General features: G+C 36.4%; 1 long non-coding RNA gene across 1 annotated transcript in view; it reads right to left on the reverse strand.

The window, feature by feature from the left end:
- The window catches only part of LOC128555152 (uncharacterized), a 42,951-nt gene that overhangs the window by 13,874 nt on the left and 7,672 nt on the right, over positions 1 to 21,405 (reverse strand). The window contains exons 2-3 of the long non-coding RNA XR_008369836.1: positions 20,329 to 20,478; positions 282 to 375 (exon numbers count right to left, since the gene is read on the reverse strand). This is a non-coding gene — a long non-coding RNA (uncharacterized LOC128555152). The remainder of the gene's footprint in view (positions 1 to 281; positions 376 to 20,328; positions 20,479 to 21,405) is intronic.

Below are 21,405 nucleotides of genomic sequence, written 5' to 3' on the forward strand. Positions count from 1 at the left end.
TTTTGACCGCACCTGACCCAGTTTCGAACTTGACCTAGATATCATCAAGATGAACATTCTGACCAACTTTCATAAAGATCCCATGAAAAATGTGACCTCTAGAGTGGTCACAAGCAAAAGTTTACGGACGGACGGACGACGGACGCCATGCGATCACAAAAGCTCACCTTGTCACTTCGTGACAGGTGAGCTAATAAAACAGTTGCATGGTTAAAGATATTGAAACAATTATTATGTTAGTAAATTCCACATCTGTTATTGTAAATGCAGTGAATATTTACCAGTATCTGAAAGGTTTCTGCAGTAAGTATCTCAGCCACTCTTGGCAGTCAGTTCCAGACATTGTCGCAGAAAATGTTGCCATTCTGTCTCCTCCTGCAGAAACAAAAATTGTAAAATTTTTAGCAAAGGTCGAGCATTCCAAGACAATAGAAAGCTAGAGCTGCTTTTGAGAAAATGTCTCCCAAAACTGCCTAATCATCTGAATAGTAGTATATGAGTCAACCATGCACCATGACCTAAAGTTGGGCATTGTGCTCACTGCTACAAGTAGACACGGTCGTTTATATGACTGATAAATTGTTCAAAAAGACATTAAACCCGAACACACACACCATGACCTCAACTGCTTTATCAGACTTTTAGTGCTTTGATTATCAAAAAACAAGTTTCAAGGGCCATAATTCCTAAGTGTCTAGGCACAAATGCTAGTGATTACATTTAATTAAGTGCAGATTTTAAAAATATTTGTGCAGTTTAACGTGATACGAATGCTTGGCTAGAAAAGTTGTAAAGAATAATGTTCATGTGTAGCAGAGAATAAGCTTTGTTCAATTACAGGCTATATAAGTATCAATATTGACATGTATATATCACTTTGAAATAGTTTAATTAAAGCACAAATAAAGCCACAACACTGTTGGAATATGATGATATTTGTATATTTCAAAGGTATAGCTTACATAAAATAAATACATTCAATAAGAAAATAATCTGTTCATATAAAGTGGGTGGGGTAACATACAGTTTGATTATTTCACATCATTTAATCATTTATATACTTCAATATTGTTATTACATTGACAATAAATATTCCAGAATGAAAAATCAAAGATAATAATATTAAATATTGTGGTTTAACTTATGTAAATTTTAAGATACACAAAATTATATTTTCAAAGTTGGCCACCATTTTGATGATGCCATAGACCAGTACAGTCAGGGAACTTGGACTGCAGACATGTCTTTTTGTGACCTTCAGATATGTCTAACAGTTTGGTATACATTACCATTAATTGTTTTACCAATTGCACAGGATTCCTGTTCTCTATAAACTAACTTTTATTTTTAGCTCTATTGAAACCAAAAAGGGCCATTTGAATACATCTGGGAGATCCTGATAATGATGGTCCAGTCCAAGTTTTATTACAGTTCACCAAACAGTTCATGAGAAGAATTTGTTTAAAGGTATTCTATTTTAAGCTCTTAGTGGCCCATTAAAAGGGCCAACCTCTCCCATTGAACAAATTCATTAGAGAAGACATTAAGATAAAGCTAATAGCTGTATTTGATGAAGTTCAATCAAGCTGTTCATGAGATGTCGTTTAAAGGTAATTTTATTTTTAGCTCAAGTGGCTCCTAAATGAGGCCAAGTACCCCCATCCAAACGATCTTTGGAGAGGACCTTATAATGATGCTACAGACTGAGTCTGACGAAGATCCATGAATCATTCAGAAAGACAGTCATTTAAAGTTACTTTCTATTTTAAGCTCTGGTGTGGTAGCTAAACCATTTGAACAAACTTGATAGAGGTCCATGCCAAGATGCAATAGTCCATTTCATGAACTACATGCGCATGCGCAAACTAATTACCATTAGTCCAGGAATTAACGTGATTAAATGATAAGACAAAAACTGGGGGCTAAGAGATCAATAGATAGATTACAGCATCTTAAGTTTGTGACAGTTTTCTTGTTTACCCACTAATTTTCATTTTTGGAGCAAACTACGTTGAGATGGAACACTGAAATAATCTGTGTAACTGAACACTTTACTTGAAAAGGTCATATGAAAGCTGACCAACTGCTGTGTCTGTAGTTTATTGACAATGTTAAAGTAGGCACCGTGTAAAATATGGAGTGGAGTGGTGGAGTGGAGTGGTGGAGTGGAGTCTGGAGTCGATTTTGGAGTCAATTTTGGAGTCAATTCTGGAGTCAAATTTGGAGTCGATTTTGGAGTGGAGTCTTTTTTGGAGTCTTTTTTGGAGTCTATTTTGGAGTCAAATTTGGAGTGGAGTCTTTTTTGGAGTCAGATTTGGAGTCAGTTTTGGAGTCGATTTTGGAGTCAAATTTGGAGTGGAGTCTTTTTTTTGGAGTCAAATGTGGAGTAGATTTTGGAGTCAATTTGGAGTAGAGTCTTTTTTGGAGCTATTTTTGGATTGGAGGCATGGGGTAATTTCTCTCAGGCCTGTAGTCACTAAATATATGAAATTATCTCTTAATGAAACAGTCTTAATTGATAAAATGGGCCTTAAGACAAATGGTCTCTAATTTTATGCGGCCTCTCAAGCAGGATTGTTTTTTAAATGTTAAAGGATTTTGTGAGTGGAGTCTCATTGATGCTTAATGTTACTGAAGTGTTTGGTCTATATTAATTATTATTGTCATTTTTGTGGTGAATTTAGGAATGGAATTCCTTAATTTTATGGTCGAAGAAAAACACAACAACACTGGTTATAACTGTTTTCATCACGGTTTTCCTAGTTATAAAATTTCTGTTAGAGTCTGTGTTTTAAGACAATAGTCATGTAATATTACGGTTTACCAAGGGTATTAAAGTCACAGAAACACTTTGGATATTATAATTTCAAGTAGCATTTATTTCACGAAGAAAGAATTAAAAAATATCAGCCTCTCTACAAATCTTGTTCGGTCTTTAGCATTGTTTTCATAAGAATGTCTGTAGAAATCTGATCAAACCATTAAATAATGCATAGAAGTTTCCAAACTACTGAAAACATCCGAGGGTTATTGCAGGCCTAACGTGAAAGGGAACGTAATAGCAATAATTCTAAATAAACACTTAGAACATTTTTCGATATCGCCCCTTAATATGTCTTTGTTGATTTATTTTAAAGTTACAACAAAAGCCTGCATTTTTTTTAAACCAATGTTTTTAGAGATTTGACCATTTACTTTGCTCAAGTTTGTATAGAAAAGGGATATGTGATTTGCTCTGTTTTAGGGTGCATATTGGCTCGATCCTATTGTATGTACTGAAAAATATCTGTAATAAAAATGTCTCTTTAGTCTACTTGCAGACTGCTGCATATTTTTTCACCTGCATGTAGGTCTACTAAAATAATACATTTTGTATGAAATATATTAAAAGCAAAACAAAAAGAGAACAAGGTTTACGTTCACTGTACTTACTTCAAATATACCCAAAATGCACCATTTGCTGTTCTCATTTTAAAAAAAATCTTGGGGAGGATATTCCCGTACCCCCAACACCACCCCTGCGTAATATGAATAAGGTCCTGTTTAATATAGGTTTCATTTACAAATTTTGAATATTGACCAGCAAAGACCATGGCTGGTCATGGGTTTGCGTTGTTCGCAGAATCGCAGAAGGCAGACCTATTTACCTGTTTACTATTTAACAGTCTGAACTTAAAATTTACAAAATGCAAATCTTAAAAAATGCAGATGTTTTGTCTTTATTCATAGTTGAGCCACACCATGAGTAAACCTACATAGTTTACTGCATTTGCATAGAACTTAATCAGCCTGCACTATTCTCATTCATCTGATGTTCGACATGGTACCCTAGAACCGTGGTAGAGCTCTTGTATGCGAGAATGGCCTGCACAGGCATCAAGTCGATCAGAATTCATATAGTTCTTTAACAATTTGTCTTACTCGAATATGGTTTGAAAGCAAATTTTGTATGGAATGTAAAGACGAATCAAGAACCAGACTAGTGCAAATGTACTTTTTTGTGAATTGTACAATTGTCTATTATAAACAAATGCATAACACACAGTATTCTATCCTTCATTAATTTCATCAAGTATTATCATGTCTTATTATGTGTCTTATTATATTATGCCGTTTGTAGTAGATAGTCAGTATTTAATTACCTAAGTTTTTTTTCTTGTTTTCATTTTTCTGATTCATTTTAAAATTTTAAAACAATATTTTCTCATTATTTAACATTTCAAGTTTGAAATCTTTATCAATTCTCTCTGAGTAATCTTCAGGCAACATCTGGCCCAACATCATAAATAACAAACCATGAAGGAACTAGGGGTCAAGTCCTGATAAGAATGAGATATCATGCTGAGGTGCTGTACTGGTACCTTCTCCAGCAGCATTGTAGAAATCTGTCATAAAGTAGAGTGAATTGTTGTAATTAACCATCCAATGTAATGACAAGTTATTCTTATCAGTCTGATAAATCAATCTGATAAAGGTCATTTGAGAAAACATCAGTAACTGTTATTGTTATTTCTAGAGAAGTATGATTTCAACAGTTTACTAGTAAATGTAAGTGTGAAATATTGTATGTGGATAATTATTTGGAGGTGACCTATAAACGTAGGATCTTTTAATGAATGTTTAGGTTTTATTAAATTTTGACTCTAAAACTCATGACTCCAAATTAGACACCAACTTTGACTCCACTCCAAATTTGACTCCAAAAATGATTCCAAAAGCGACTCCAAATTTGACTCCAAAATCGACTCCAGACTCCACTCCACCACTCCACTCCATGACTCCACACCATATTTTACACAGTGCCGTTAAAGTATTTTTAACTTGCCTATCAGAGACCTGGAATTACACATGAAGTAAAACATGTAAATAACAACCACAAAATGACCAAGAGCAAAACTGTCTGACAATTGTAACTATCTGAATTTCAGTACATTATTCTTGATGTAAGTTAAAAACTGGAAATATTATCGAGGAAATGCCAAATGGGAGGTAGGGACTATTGTTGTATTGTTGGCTGCAGTAATAGGAGATCTCATGTGAAAATACCATTTCACAAAATCCCTAAGAAACCTAACATTGAAGGAAAGCATGGGTTTTTGCAGCAGGTTGACGTTTTCATGGTAAGGATAAATTTACTGTTATGGATTATACTTGTGCTTGTAGTGCACATTTTGTGTTTGAGTGCTAGAGCAAAGACCCATTACATGTGGACTATGTACCAACAGTAAACCTACCCACAACATCCTTAACTCCTCATAGACCAAAGCCTCACCAGACCACATCAACACTTAGTGCTAAAGCTCGTAGGTACAGTGAAGCCATTGACACTGGCTTGAAAACAAAACTAACTAGAACTGTCACAGGAGTGACAAATACTCCTACAATATGGTCTTGTCACAGAAGAATGGCAACCATAAGAAAGACATGGTCACAAGAAGGTGCAATTCAAATCGAACTTGACCTGTATTTTATGACGTTACACCAGTCCTGTGTACCAATATTTATCTAAATCTGTCAAGCCTTTCGTGAGTTATTGTCCAGCAACCATAGTTTGACAAATTTTAAGTTGGAAAGGGGCCATAACTACATATAAAATTGGTGGTTTGTAGCCAAAGTCGAACTTAACCTCTATTTTATGATGTTACACATGTGTACCAAAAACATTTAAATCTGTCAAGAACTGTCACTGGAGTGTTTAATGACTCCAATGGTGGATGAATATTGCACAATAGCATGAGTCTGTGCACTCTCTGCTTTTATGACAGATTTCTCCAAAATTCTGCTGGAGAAGGTACAGGTACAGCCTATTAGCACCTCAGCATGATATCTCCTTTTTATCAGGACTTGACCCCTAATTCCTTCATGGTTTGTTATTTATGACATTACATTAGGCCAGATGTTGCCTGAAGATTACTTAGGGAGAATTAGTAAACATTTGTAACTTGAAATAACAAGAGCTGTCTCCATAGGATGACATATGCCCCCCCCCCCCCCCCGATGGCACTTTGAATGAGTAGTTATGGCCGACGTTAGAGTTTAGGACCTTTGACCTACGAAGCTGGGTCTTGCGCGTGACACGTCGTCTTACTGTGTCACACATTCATGCGTAGTTATTTTAAAATCCATGCATGAATGACAAAGATATGGACCGGACACGCCCATCAATGCACTATCATGAAAAATGACCTTTAACGTCTAAGTGTGACCTTGACCTTTGAGCTACGGACCTGGGTCTTGCGCGCGACACGTCGTCTTTATAACTGTGGTACACATTCATGCCAAGTTATTTGAAAATCTATCCATCGATGACAAAGATATGGACCGGACACGCCCATCAATGCACTATCCTTTAATGTCTAAGTGTGACCTTGACCTTTGAGCTACGGACCTGGGTCTTGTGCGTGACACGTCGTCTTACTGTGGTACACATTCATGCCAAGTTATTTGAAAATCCATCCATCGATGACAGATATGGACCGGACACGCCCATCAATGCACTATCCTTAAATGTCTAAGTGTGACCTTGACCTTTGAGCTACGGACCTAGGTCTTGCGCGTGACATGTCGTCTTACTGTGGTACACATTCATGCCAAGTTATTTGAAAATCCATCCATCGATGACAAAGATATAGACCGGACACGAAAATTGCGGACAGACTGACTGACAGACCGACAGACGGTTCAAAAACTATATGCCTCCCTTCGGGGGCATAAAAAATAATGACAAACTATTGTTTTAAGATTTTAAAATGAATCAGGAAAAAGAAAACAAGAAAAAAGGTTTTTAGGTAATTAGATATTTACGATCAACTACAAACGGCATAGTATAATATAGACACATGATAATACTTGATTATACTTGATAAAATTAATGAAGGACAGACTAATTTTCGTATTATAAAATGGCACCGTGTAAAATATGGAGTGGAGTCGTGGAGTAGAGTGGTGGAGTGGAGTCTGGAGTCGATTTTGGAGTGAAGTCTTTTTTGAAGTCGCTTTTGGAGTCATTTTTGGAGTCAAATTTAGAGTGGTCTTTTTTGGACTCAAATTTGGAGTCAAGATTTAATAAAACCTAAAAATTCATTAAAAGATCCTACGTTTATATGTCACCTCCAAATAATTATCTACATACAATATTTCACACTTACATTTACTAGTAATTAAACTGTTGAATCATGAATGGGCTCACTATCATACTCCTCTAGAAATACCAATTACAGTTACTGATGTTTTCTCAAATGACCCTTATCAGATTGGTAAGAATAACTTGTCACTACATTGGACAACAAATCACTCTCTACTTTATGACAGATTTCTACAATTCTGCTGGAGAAGGTACTGATACAGCACCTCGGCATGTTATCTCATTCTTATCAGGACTTGACCCCTAGTTCCTTCATGGTTTGTTATTTATGATGTTGGGCCAGATATTGCCTGAAGATTACTCAGAGAGAACTGATAAACATTTCTAACTTGAAATGTGAAATAATGAGAAAGTATTGTTTTAAGATTTTAAAATGAATCAGGAAAATGAAAACAAGAAAAACAAGAGCTGTCTGATGACAGCGCGCTCGACTATTCGAAGAATTGATTGAAGAATGGTGTCAAAATATTTCCACGGATATTCAGACAAAAGAAATAAATAGATTAGACAAACAATGTTCCTGTATTACTTTGATTTCGATAAGTCTTGCACTAAATGGCAATATATGAGCCAATTTCAAAGTCCAAAAAGGGCCATAATTCAGTCAAAATAGTTATGTACTCTTGCCTACAGATGGAAATCATAATGATAAACTAGTGTTCAAAGTTTAAAAGCCATATGTCAAATAGTTTTGACAAAACATGGACTTGTATGGAAACAGAACCAATTTCAAAGTCCAAAATGGGCCATAATTCAGCCAAAATAGATGACAGAGTTATGTTCTCTTTCCTACAGATAGAGACTATTATACTAAACAAGTGATAAAAGTTTCAAAGCCATATGTCAAACACTTTACAAAAAATATGAACTGGTACGAAAAACTTAACCAAGATTTCTTAGTCAAAAAGGGCCATAATTCAGCCAAAATCCTTGATAGAGTTATGTACTCTTGCCTATAACTGGACATGGGGATGGTAAACAGATGTTGAAAGTTTCAAAGCTTTATCTCAAAAGACTTTGTCAAAATATGAACTGGTACGAAATATTAACCCAGATTTCTAAGTCAAAAAGGGCCATAATTCAGCCAAAATCCTTGATGGAGTTATGTACTCTTGCCTATAACTGGACATGGTGATGGTAACCAAGTGTTGAAAGTTTCAAAGCTTTATCTCAAAAGACTTTGTCAAAATATGAACTGGTACGAAAAACTTAACCATGATTTCTAAGTCAAAAGGGGCCATAATTCAGTCAAAATCCTTGATGGAGTTATGTGCTCTTGCCTATAACTGGACATGGTGATGGTAAACAAGTGTTGAAAGTTTCAAAGCTTTACCTCAAAAGACTTTGTCAAAATATGAACTGGTACGAAAAACTTAACCATGATTTCTAAGTCAAAAGGGGCCATAATTCAGCCAAAATCCTTGATGGAATTATGTGCTCTTGCCTATAACTGGCCATGATGATGGTAAACAAGTGTTGAAAGTTTCAAAGCTTTATCTCAAAAGACTTTGTCAAAATGTGGACTGGTACGAAAAACTTAACCCAAGGTGTGACGCCGACGCCGACGCCGTGGTGAGTAGGATAGCTCTACTTATTCTTCGAATAGTCGAGCTAAAAACTTAGGTAATTAAATATTTACTATCTACTACAAATGGCACACACTTATTTGTGGAATGGAATGAGATACATATTCCATTCCATTCCAGTATCTCATTCCATTCCAAACTTCCATTCATTTTGGAGTAATATGGAATTATAACATAAGTGAAACATGCTGGTAATGCCCCAGAATATTTAATTGGAATCATGCATGTCGCATCCCATTACAAAAAGGTAAGAAATAATTTTTGGGATCAGTTTATCTTGATTCGTATTTTTCATTGTGGAAACGGGACCTGGGTGATCTCATTTGGGATCAAAGACAAGGACACCAGGTCAGATAACAGAGGAATTTATTTTTTACTCTGGGGAGGGGGTTTCAGGACCCTTGGTCCCCAAAATGGATCCACATGTGCACATTTAGTCAGGAATTCCAAGAATTTCAAGTTCCGTGATTTGACTGACCTGTCCCAAGAGAAAGCATTTCCCTAGAAAGACATAATTTAAACTTACTTTTGACAACGTTTAAGCTAAAGGTACCAATCAAATAAGCAGAATAATTAGTTCTTAAATCCTATACAAGTATTAAATTATCTGAATAATACATATCAAGGGCAAACCAGCCTACTTCGAGTATGATGCACTGTAGTCTGAAGCTGTGGGATCTAATCTTGTCATGCCATTTCTCATGCCACAGATGCTTGCCCTCACCTACACAGTACTCTGTATCAGTTCAAATGGAATAAAAATGTCTGGCTTTGGATCCAAATGAGTGTGTTGTGGTTTGTGTTTTGGAGTTTAACGCCCTGATTTAACTTTTTTCAGTCATATCAAGGTGGTTAGTAAAGTGACATACCGTTTCTGGGCAAGCTACCGCAGTTTACCAGTACTTGGTACACAATTTCCCATACGTAACAATTTTCCTTACTGGAACAGAGGTAGGGTGTGATAGCCACAGAAGAAACTCCCTGACTAAACGCCATGGGAAATGCTCCGACCCGGATTCGGGATCGAACCCAGGTCCCCCACAGGAGGGACCAGCGCTCCAAATGAATATCAGAATAAATAACCTATGTTTCAATGTTTCAAAGCAAAACAAATAATCCATTCTGATATCACTCCCTATCCTCACCCCCCATCCCCTCCCCGGTTCTCCTTAATCAAATAATGACCTTGTTATTCTTGACAAAACAACAATAACATAGCCATCTGAATAATTCCAAATATAACAATAACATAACCTTGAGATAAATTTCTGCAAGTCATATCCCTGGAGATTGTCTAACAGTTCAACGAACCAACTCAGTCTACCTGAAGTTGAACTTTGGTTTGACAATCTGTTACAAAGGGCAATGAGATATGACCTAAAGATGTAAACAAATCAGTAAGTTTTGGAATGGAATGGAATGAGATACTGGAATGGAATGGAATGAAATGAAATAAGTATCTCATTCCATTCCACAAATAAGTGTATGCCACTACAAACGGCACAATATAATAAGACACATAATAAGACATGATAATGGATAGAATACTGTGTGTTATGCATATGTTTATAATAGACAATAGTACAATTCACACACAAAAAAAAATACATTTGCACTAGTCTGGTTCTTGATTGGTCTGCTCATTCCATACAAAATTTGCTTTCAAACCATATTCGAGTAAGACAAATTGTTAAAGAACTATATGAATTCTGACCAGCTTCATGCCTGTGCAGGCCATTCTCGCATACAAGAGCTCTACCACGGTTCTCGGGTACCAATATTGCCAAACGTCAGATGAATGAGAATAGTGCAGGCTGATCTAGTTCGATGCAAATGCAGTAAACTATGTAGGTTTTCTCAGCCCAAGTTGTTGTTCAAGCTGTTTCCATGGGTGGTCTTTTCAGACATGTTTGACTGTAAATTCACTATAATTTCAATGAAAAAAAAAATCTAGTTTTTCTAGCACCGGAAAAGGGCATGTTCTAATCTCTGGCCTGGCCTGGCCCGATGAGCCCAATTTCCGACTGAGCCGGGCCAGGCCAGGCCAGGCCATAGATTTCAATTTCGTGAAAGTGATTTCTATAGCATCTTTAAATCTGACTTTTGGAATAAGTTTGGATATTTCAGACATTATATAAATACATTTTGAACTCCCACTCTGTAAAATTTTACACCTGGGAATAAGCCTGTAGCTAACATAACTATTATGTCTAATTTAAAGGTGATGCCTGATTAATTGTTATGACTATTATCAGGGGATCTCCACCTCAATTGACCCTTGACTGGTGGTTTGGTTTTCCCCAAATTGAATAACCTAACTAATTTTATTATTTTGTCTATTGAGGATTATTTAGTATTGTCCGAAATTATTGAACTAGCACTCAAGAATATATTTTGTATGCTTCCGTAAAAAAAAAATTGTGCCCAAACATAAATAAAAATATAAATATTGAATCCCAAATAAAATATAAACATTTCTTTACTGCCAGGTCGTACATGCAGATAAAGTTGTGCTGACAAAACGTTCAGCTACCAATCTCGGGACTGTAAGTTCGAAACACCTGTTTGACCATTTTCATTATCATTTTTTTTTTTAATTTCCTCTGTAAACTTAGAATGCAGAAAAATTATCACTTATCGTGATTTATTGTTCATTTATTGAAAGAAATACACAAGTATTTGACATTCTTCTACATAGTAGATTATTACCATAAAATGTTGTAAGAATAAAACCAGTATCAATAAAATGACATTATATTGATTTAATGAAAACAATCTGAATTGAAATCGAACCCACGGTAACATGTGTGAAAGTCGGAGAACTTATCACTACGCCACTGTGCCATTGGTAAACTTTGCATGTTATTTTGGTCAATTTAGATATTTTCAGGTTACAAATATGATGTAAAATAAAGAGTGGCACCTGTCAATACTAACGGTCAACAACTTTCAATTTCTAAAATAATGCTACCTCTGTTCTAGAACCTGGGATAGTATGGTGCGGGGAAGCGATATATAAATTTTGTAGTTTAGGTTATACACATACTGAATATTTTTGTAAGATTGTTTTTATATTGATCTAAGTATGTGGAAAAAAAATCATACAAAGTCTTGTGAAACTGGCTCAAGAGCATCTTTTAGCATGAAATATATCACTTAAAAATAACATTAACACAACGCACCATTATTTTTTGTGCAAGAAAAATATCAATAATCTAAAATGCCAACACCCTGACAATGAGTTAGAGGTCCCACAATTAATGAATATTATTTTCATTACTCTTCCATAAATTGAACATCAGCTTAACTAATCCAAACACATTAAAAGTTCAACTGAACAGTTAAAAGGTCAGCTAAGGATAGTAGGGACACAACCTGTAATTGCATGTAAATATTCAGTTATATTGCAGCAGGTAAACTTATCAATGAAATTAGCCATTAGTTTTAAAACTAAGTGTTAAAGTTGACTTTAGATAATTTGATTACAGAAAAAATGGGTAGTTATCATTTAGTTACACCATTTTCTTCAGTGCAAATCTGTATTTCAAATAAGATGAATGACGGCTAATTAATGATTCTCCAGAGGACTGGTTGACATGCAGCAAGTAAACAATGCAGGTTAATACTGCCTGCTATTGTAATTGTATATTTAGATTTTATGCCATTCATTTCTCTATGTATAATAAAATCTGGCCTGGCCTGGCCTGGCCTGGCCCGGCCCAGTCGAAAATAGAGCTCATCGGGCCAGGCCAGGTCAGGCCAGGCCGGGCCAGGCCAGGCCAGAGATTAGAACATGCCCCGGAAAAGGACGGGAAAATTCTGTCAATGCCATTTATGATTTCTATAACAAGAGGACCATGATGGTCCTGAATAGCTCACCTGTTCCCACATGAACTGAGTATGACGTCGTTTTTTCTATTATTTGACATAGTGACCTAGTTTTAGAGCTCATGTGACCTAGTTCTGAACTTGACCTAGGTATCATCAAGATAAAAATTCTGACCAATTTTCATGAAGATCCATTGAAAAATATGGCCTCTATAGAGGTCACAAAGTTTTTCCATGTTTAGACCTAGAGACCTAGTTTTTGATCACAGTTGACCCAGTTTCAAACTTGATCTAGATATCATCAAGATGAACATTCAGACCAACTTTCATAAAGATCCTATGAAAAATATGGCCTCTAGAGAGGTCACAAGTTTTTTCTATTATCTGACGTACTGACCTAGTTTTTGACCACATGTGACCCAGATCCAATCTTGACCTAGATATAATAAAGATGAACATTATGACCAATTTTCATGCAGATCCCATGAAAAATCTGGCCTCTACAGAGGTCACAAGGTTTTTCTATTATCTGACCTACTGACCTAGTTTTTGACTGCACTTAACCCAGTTTCAAATCTGACTTAGATATCATCAAGATGAACATTCTGACCAATTTTCATGCAGATCCCATGAAAAATATGACCTCTAGAGAGGTCACAAGGTTTTTCTATTATTTGACCTACTGACCTAGTTTTTGACCGCACGTGACCCAGTTTAAAAACTGATCTAAATATCATCAAGGTGAACATTCTCACCAATTTTCATGAAGATCCATTGAAAAATATGGCCTCTAGGGAGGTCACAAGGATTTTCTATTTTTAGACCTACTGACCTAGTTTTTGACCGCACGTGACCCAGTTTCGAACTTGACCTATATATCATCAAGGTGAACATTCTGACCAAATTTCATGCAGATCCCATGAAATATATGGCCTCTAGAGAGGTCACAAGGATTTATATTATTTGACCTACTGACCTAGTTTTTGACCGCAGTCGACCCAGTTTCAAACTTGAACTAGATATCATGAAGATAAAAATTCTGACCAATTTTCATGCAGATCCCATGAAAAATAGGGCCTCTACAGAGATCACAAGTTTTTTTCTATTATTTGACCTACTGACCTAGTTTTGAATCGGACGTGACCCAGTTTCGAACCTGACCTAGATATCATCAAGATGAACATTCTAATTGTCATGCAGATCCCATGAAAAACATGGCCTCTAGAGAGGTCACAAGGATTTTCTATTATTTGACCTACTGACCTAGTTTTTGACCGCAGTTGACCCAGTTTCGAACTTGACCTAGATATCATCAAGATGAACATTCTGACCAATTTTCATGAAGATCCATTGAAAAATATGGCCTCTAGAGAGGTCACAAGGTTTTTCTATTTTTAGACCTACTGACCTAGTTTTAGACCGCACACAACCCAGTTTCGAACCTGACCTAGATATCATCAAGGTGAACATTCTGACCAACTTTCATAAAGATCCCATGAAAAATGTGACCTCTAGAGTGGTCACAAGCAAAAAGTTTATGCAAGCATGGACGGACGACGGACACTGCGCAATCACAAAAGCTCACCTTGTCACTTTGTGACAGGTGAGCTAAAAATATTACAATATAAGTTATTTATAGTAACAACTTAGGGAAGTTAATCTTTGAAAAAAAAAAAAAAAAAAAATTGCAAGTCCACACAAAAATCTTTATCAGGTAGAGATGGTCAAAATACACCTCAAAATTGGATTTAGCATGCTTGTTGTACTACAGAAAAGTGGTCTCAATTTTCCCTAGGACTAGTAATGAAAAAGTTACAATAAAAGCTATTTAAAGTAACAACAAAGGGAAGTAATTCTAAAGAAGGGAACTGCGCATGACACTTCGTCTCATGATGGTGTATAATTGTGCCAAGTTACATCAAAATCCCTCCATGCATGAAGAAGAAATGCTTCGGACAAAGTCATTCTTGTATCTGACCTTTGGCCTCTAAGTGTGACCTTGACCTTAGGCCTAGTGACCTGGATCTTGCGCACGACACTCTGTCTCGTGGTGGTGAACGTTTGTGCCAAATTATATCAAAATCCCTCTATGCATGAAGAAGAAATGCTCCGGACAAGGTTTTTATTCTTGTATCCTTTGACCTCTAAGTGTGACCTTGACCTTAGACCTAGGGACCTAGTTCTTGCGCATGACACTCAGCCTCGTGGTGGTAAACATTTGTGCCAAGATATATCAAACTCCCTCCATGCATGAAGAAGATATGCTCCGGACAAATTTTTTTAAGAAAATATGATAAAGGGGAATAACTCAAAAAATAGGCAAGGTAGAGTTATTGTTCTTGCACACTGCACTTCCTCCCAATGTGTTCTATCAGTGTATGAAGTTTGAAGAAAATCCCTCCAGTACTTTTGGAGTTATGCTCCGGACAAAATGTTTTAAGAAAATATGATAAAGGGGAATAACTAAAAAAATAGGCAAGGTAGAGTTATTGTTCTTGCACACTGCACTTCCTCCCAATGTGTTCTATCAGTGTATGAAGTTTGAAGAAAATCCCTCCAGTACTTTTGGAGCTATGCTCCGGACAAAATTTTTTAAGAAAATATGATAAAGGGGAATAACTCAAAAAATAGGCAAGGTAGAGTTATTGTTCTTGCACACTGCACTTCCTCCCAATGTGTTCTATCAGTGTATGAAGTTTGAAGAAAATCCCTCCAGTACTTTTGGAGTTATGCTCCGGACAAAGATCGTTGCACACGGACGCACGCATAGGAGAGCATTTCTAATATCCCCTCCGCCTTTGGCGGGCGGGGGGATAAATAAAGAAGAATATTATTAAGAAACCAGACACACATGGTTTAAAATAATTGTTTTTTTATATCAGATGAAAACAGTACTATTTATTGTTTGACTCCTTCCATTAATCACTGGTCCAGAGTCCATAACGCTGGGGAGGGGATGGAGCTTAAAATCCGAATAAAACCACAGGTGCATAACTTCACAGGCTGAACCTGTAAAGTTTCTTGTTTTTAGGTCAGGTAATTTTCAAGAAAAATGCAGCACAAACTTTTATGCCTTAATGCATATTTTTGACTAAGTGAAAGGCCATAACTCCAGTCTTGCAGGGTTAAATCTCAAACAAAACTTCATGTGCCAGATAAAATTCTTACCAGTATATGGTTTCAAAACTCATATACCTCTCGAGATAATATGCAACACAAACTTTTAGGCCCTTTATGTAGCCCAAGGCCATAACTGTTTTGGTGGTGTGAAATCCTAACATAACCCCAAGTGCACAACTACACATGCTGCATAACAATCCACTAATGGTTCATAATTCTAGGTCTAACACTTTCTGAGATACTGCATTACAATATTTTGGCCCTTAATGCATATTTTTGATGAAGTCAAGGGCCATAACCATCAAATGGACGAGTAAAATCTCCCCCAAAACACAAAATGCATAGCTTCATATGCTAAATAGCAATCAAAAGAAGTTGCATGACCCTGGGTCAAATACTTCTCGAGATATGTACATCACAAACTTGGACAGATGGAACAGAGACGTACTTATGTGCCCCCTCTCCCCCACAAAAAAAATTTGGGAGGCAAAAAACTATGAAAATTTGTTTCTGATGTGCAATAAAATATCATTTGAATGGCTTGTTGGTCATTAAGTGTATAATATAGCATTCTGCTTCTAGTTTTTTATAATTTTATAATCGACGAAGCATCTGGTGAAGGAAAACAAAGCAATTGCTTTAAGCAACAAGAGGACCATGATGGTCCTGAATCGGTCACCTCTTCCCACATGAACCAGTTATGTGTATAACGTCGTTTTTTCTATTATTTGACCTATTGACCTAGTTTTCAAAAGTACGTGACCCTGTTTTAAACTTTACCTAGATATCATCAAGGTGAACATTCTCACTAATTTTCATGAAGATCTCTTGAAAAATATGGCCTCTAGAGAGGTCACAAGGTTTTTCTATTTTTATACCTACTGGCTTAGTTTTTGACCGCACGTGACCCAGTTTCGAAACTGACCTAGATATCATCAAGGTGAACATTCAGATCAATTTTCATGAAGATCCATTGAAAAATATGGCCTCTACAGAGGTCAAAAGATTTTAACAATTTTAGACCTACTGACCTAGTTTTTGACCGCAGTTGACCCAGTTTCAAACCTGACCTAGATATCATCAAGCTGAACATTCAGACCAACTTTCATACAGATCCCATAAAAAGTATGGCCTCTAGAGAGGTCACAAGGTTTTTTATTATTTGACCTACTGACCTAGTTTTTTTAAAGCACATGACCCAGTTTCAAACTTGACCTAGATATCATCAAGGTGAACATTCTGACCAATTTTTATGGAGATCCATTCACAAGTATGGCCTCTAGAGAGGTCACAAGGTTTTTCTATTTTTAGACCTACTGACCTAGTTTTTGACCGCACATGACCTTGTTTCGAACTTGACCTAGATATCATCAAGATGAACATTCAGACCAATTTTCATACAGATTCAATGAAAAATATGGCCTTTAGAGAGGTCACAAGGTTTTTCTATTATTTGACCTACTGACCTAATTTTTGATGGCACGTGACCCACTTTCGAACTTGACCTAGATATTATCAAGATGAACATTCAGACCAACTTTCATACAGATCCCATGAAAAATATGGCCTCTAGAGAGGTCACAAGGTTTTTCTATTATTTGACCTACTGACCTAGTTTTTGACGGCACATGACCCACTTTCGAACTTGACCTAGATATCATCAAGGTGAACATTCTGACCAATTTTCATGAAGATCTCATGAAATATATGGCCTCTAGAGAGGTCACAAAGTTTTTCTATTTTTAGACCTACTGACCTAGTTTTTGACTGCATGTGACCCAGTTTCGAACTTGACCTAGATATCATCAAGATGAACATTCAGACCAACTTTCATAGAGATCCCATGAAAAATGTGGCCTTTAGAGAGGTCACAAGGTTTTTCTATTATTTGACCTACTGACCTAGTTTTTGATGGCATGTGACCCAGTTTCGAACTTGACCTAGATATCATCAAGGTGAACGTTCTGACCAACTTTCATGAAGATCTTATGAAATATATGGCCTCTAGAGAGGTCACAAGGTTTTTCTATTTTTATACCTACTGACCTAGTTTTTGATGGCATGTGACCCAGTTTCGAACTTGACCTAGATATCATCAAGGTGAACATTCTGACCAATTTTCATGAAGATCTTGTGAAATATATGGCCTCTAGAGAGGTCACACGGTTTTTCTATTTTTAGACCTACTGACCTAGTTTTTGATGGCACGTGACCCAGTTTCGAACTTGACCTAGATATCATCAAGGTGAACATTCTGACCAATTTTCATGAAGATCTTGTGAAATATATGGCCTCTAAGAGAGGTCACAAGGTTTTTCTATTTTTAGACCTACTGACCTAGTTTTTGACCGCACGTGACCCAGTTTCGAACTTGACCTAGATATCATCAAGATGAACATTCTGACGAACTTTCATAAAGATCCCATGAAAAATATGGCCTTTAGAGAGGTCACAAGGTTTTTCTATTATTTGACCTACTGACCTAGTTTTTGATGGCACGTGACCCAGTTTCGAACTTGACCTAGATATCATCAAGGTGAACGTTCTGACCAACTTTCATGAAGATCTTGTGAAATATATGGCCTCTAGAGAGGTCACAATGTTTTTCTATTTTTATACCTACTGACCTAGTTTTTGATGGCACGTGACCCAGTTTCGAACTTGACCTAGATATCATCAAGGTGAACATTCTGACCAATTTTCATGAAGATCTTGTGAAATATATGGCCTCTAGAGAGGTCACACGGTTTTTCTATTTTTAGACCTACTGACCTAGTTTTTGACCGCAGTTGACCCAGTTTCGAACTTGATCTAGATATCATTAAGGTGAACATTCTGACCAATTTTCATGAAGATCTTTTGAAATATATGGCCTCTAGAGAGGTCACAAGGTTTTTCTATTTTTAGACCTACTGACCTAGTTTTTGAAGGCACGTGACCCAGTTTCGAACTTGACCTAGATATCATCAAGATGAACATTCTGACCAACTTTCATAAAGATCCCATGAAAAATGTGACCTCTAGAGTGGTCACAAGCAAAAGTTTACGGACGCACGCACGGACGGACGGACGGACGACGGTCACCGCGCGATCACAAAAGCTCACCTTGTCACTTTGTGACAGGTGAGCTTAAAACAGAGTGGAGGAAAACAAACATGTAGTAGAAATTTGCAAAATTATAGTTTGCAACATTTTAATGTGCCACTTAATTCAGCAAAATAATTGAACTAATAATTGAGCCGCACCATGAGAAAACCAGCATACTGTATTTGCGACTACCTAGTCTGGATCTTGATCAGTCTGCTCATTCCATACAATTTGTTTTCAAACCATATTCAAGTAAGACAAACTGCTAGCAAACTATAAGGATCTGATTAACTGCATGCATGTGCAGGCTGATCTAGTTCCATGCAAATGCAGTAAACTATGTAGGTTTTCTCAAGGTGTGGCTCAACTATGAATAAAGACAAAATATCTGCACTTTGTAAGATTTGCATTTTGTAAATTTTAAGTTGAGACTGTTATAGCAGGTAAATAGTTCTGCCTTTTGCAAACAATTCAGACCAAGATCAGCCATGGTCTTCGCTGGTCAAAATTCAAAATTTATCAATGATACCTATAAATAACAAAGGGTGTATTGAGAAAATAACAAGGTCAGAATTTATAAATATCCATTTTACTTTGGAGTAAGTCATAAAAATTGTATCATTTAAAACATGTAAAATAAAATTGCTACACATTTTTACATAGTTCACATTTTCCATTTTTTGAAGTATTATTCAACTAGTACTTAGACTAGCTCCTAGACTATGATATATCTTTTTTTACATTTTTATTATTAAATGTAGTGAACTGAGCCAGTCTATATTCTATGTCCAATATCATAATTTCAACATCAGTCCTCTGTGAAAATCTCTAAAATAGACTAGCTTTTGTTTCTATGAAATTAAATTCATCAAAAAATGAAAAATGCAGAAATACATTATTATCAGTCTAGTGGCTAGTCTAACTAGTACTGATCTGTAAGATCTGCACAATTTGAATATTTCTTGTAGATTAATACAAACATACTGCATACATGTTGGCTGATAAGGATCTCGGATGAAACACTAATGGGAGATTTATTGCTCCCCTGCTGTGTGAGGCTGACCACAAAAAGTTAGCATGTAACTGATAAGAGTATTATTGCCCTGTTTATAACTGTTAAACCTTCCTCACCAGTGAGAAAAATTCTGTCAAAAATAAGAGAGTGAAGATAACCTAAAGCTGCTGTAAGAGAGACTGAAAAAATTACCTTGTATTTAAAGGGAAGTAATCCATCTGGTCTTGTCTGAAAATCAGCACAAACAGTCCAGAGGGAGTCAAGAACCTCATTAATAATGTAATCCAATACCAAAGACCCTGATAAGCCAACTCAGCTTTCATTTTTTGTAACAATAACCCAGTGATAAGCCACTCCAAATGTTGGTAGAATCACTTAGGATTTAGACTCCACTGTGAAATAGTGAAATTATTGTAAAAATCTGGATTAATCTATAAAAATGTTTAAAGGAAATACATTGAAAAGGAAACACAGCTACAAGCGTTCTCATGGAAAACGTAGGACTCAGTTTAAAAGTGGCAATGTAGGAAAGCAGAAGCAAAATTTACCTTTTATGAATGTTGAAATGACTGACACACCAGACCTTCGACTGCAGCAACTGAACACTACTGAAGCAAGGGATGTTCTTTATGTTTCTGAAAATGCAAACCCGGATACTACAACTGTAAATACACGTCCGTATAGGCTAAGACCTCGATCTGAAACAAAGCAGAACAAAATTCTAAATGGTGACATAGATGAAAACATTACTGTTAACATTGAAAAGTTACGGCAGCTTATTCAGCTGGTCCATAAGTGTAGCTGTCCTTCTATTTCCGTAAAAATTAATGAAAGAAAAGGATTAACAGTAATGCTGTCAGCTGTATGTAGTACCTGCAAGTTGAAAACACCAACACTTGAAATGTCAGATACAATAACAAATTCAAGAGGTCCAACTTCAACTGAATGACATGTTACTTTTGCCTGTGATGAAATCAAAAGTTGGCATTGAGGATGTGTCACTAGTTATGTCTTGTCTAAATATAAAACCACCAAGTAAGCCGTGCCTTCAAAAAAAAAGAACAAATTAAGTGAGAAAGTGACTGAACTGAATGAACAAGCAATGTTAGAAAATCAAAGGTACATAAAGCGTGTGTCTGAAACTGCCAGAACAAGCAATGGCGTCAACATTCAATTCGACGTCTCATTTTCACGAAGACCTAGTGGAGGCTTTGAGGCTGCACAACAAAGCTTCGGAGTCGCAATTGATCACTCAACATCTAGATCTCTACCTATAGCTACTGCCATTGCTAACAAGCACTGCAGAAAAAAGAATTGCAATCATACAAGTAACTGCACAAAAAACTACCAATCAGAGGCCTCAATTTCTTCCAGTGAGCGATCACTCCTACACAAAAGCCTCGACAAAATAACACAATCTGGACTAGTAAAAATACAATCCATAACTACAGATGCAAGCACACAAGAAGCAAAGGTTATCAATGATTACAAGTGATAGAAAAAAATATATTTCGAACACTACAATTTAAGTGCCTGGTCCATCAGCTACGAACACTTGAAAAAAACATACGTTCACTGAAACTGCAAAGTATTCCGAGACACTAAATCCATCTACATGCAGAAAC

This window comes from Mercenaria mercenaria, chromosome 2 (genome assembly GCF_021730395.1).
Source record: "Mercenaria mercenaria strain notata chromosome 2, MADL_Memer_1, whole genome shotgun sequence".
Classification (NCBI taxonomy): Eukaryota; Metazoa; Mollusca; class Bivalvia; order Venerida; family Veneridae; genus Mercenaria; species Mercenaria mercenaria.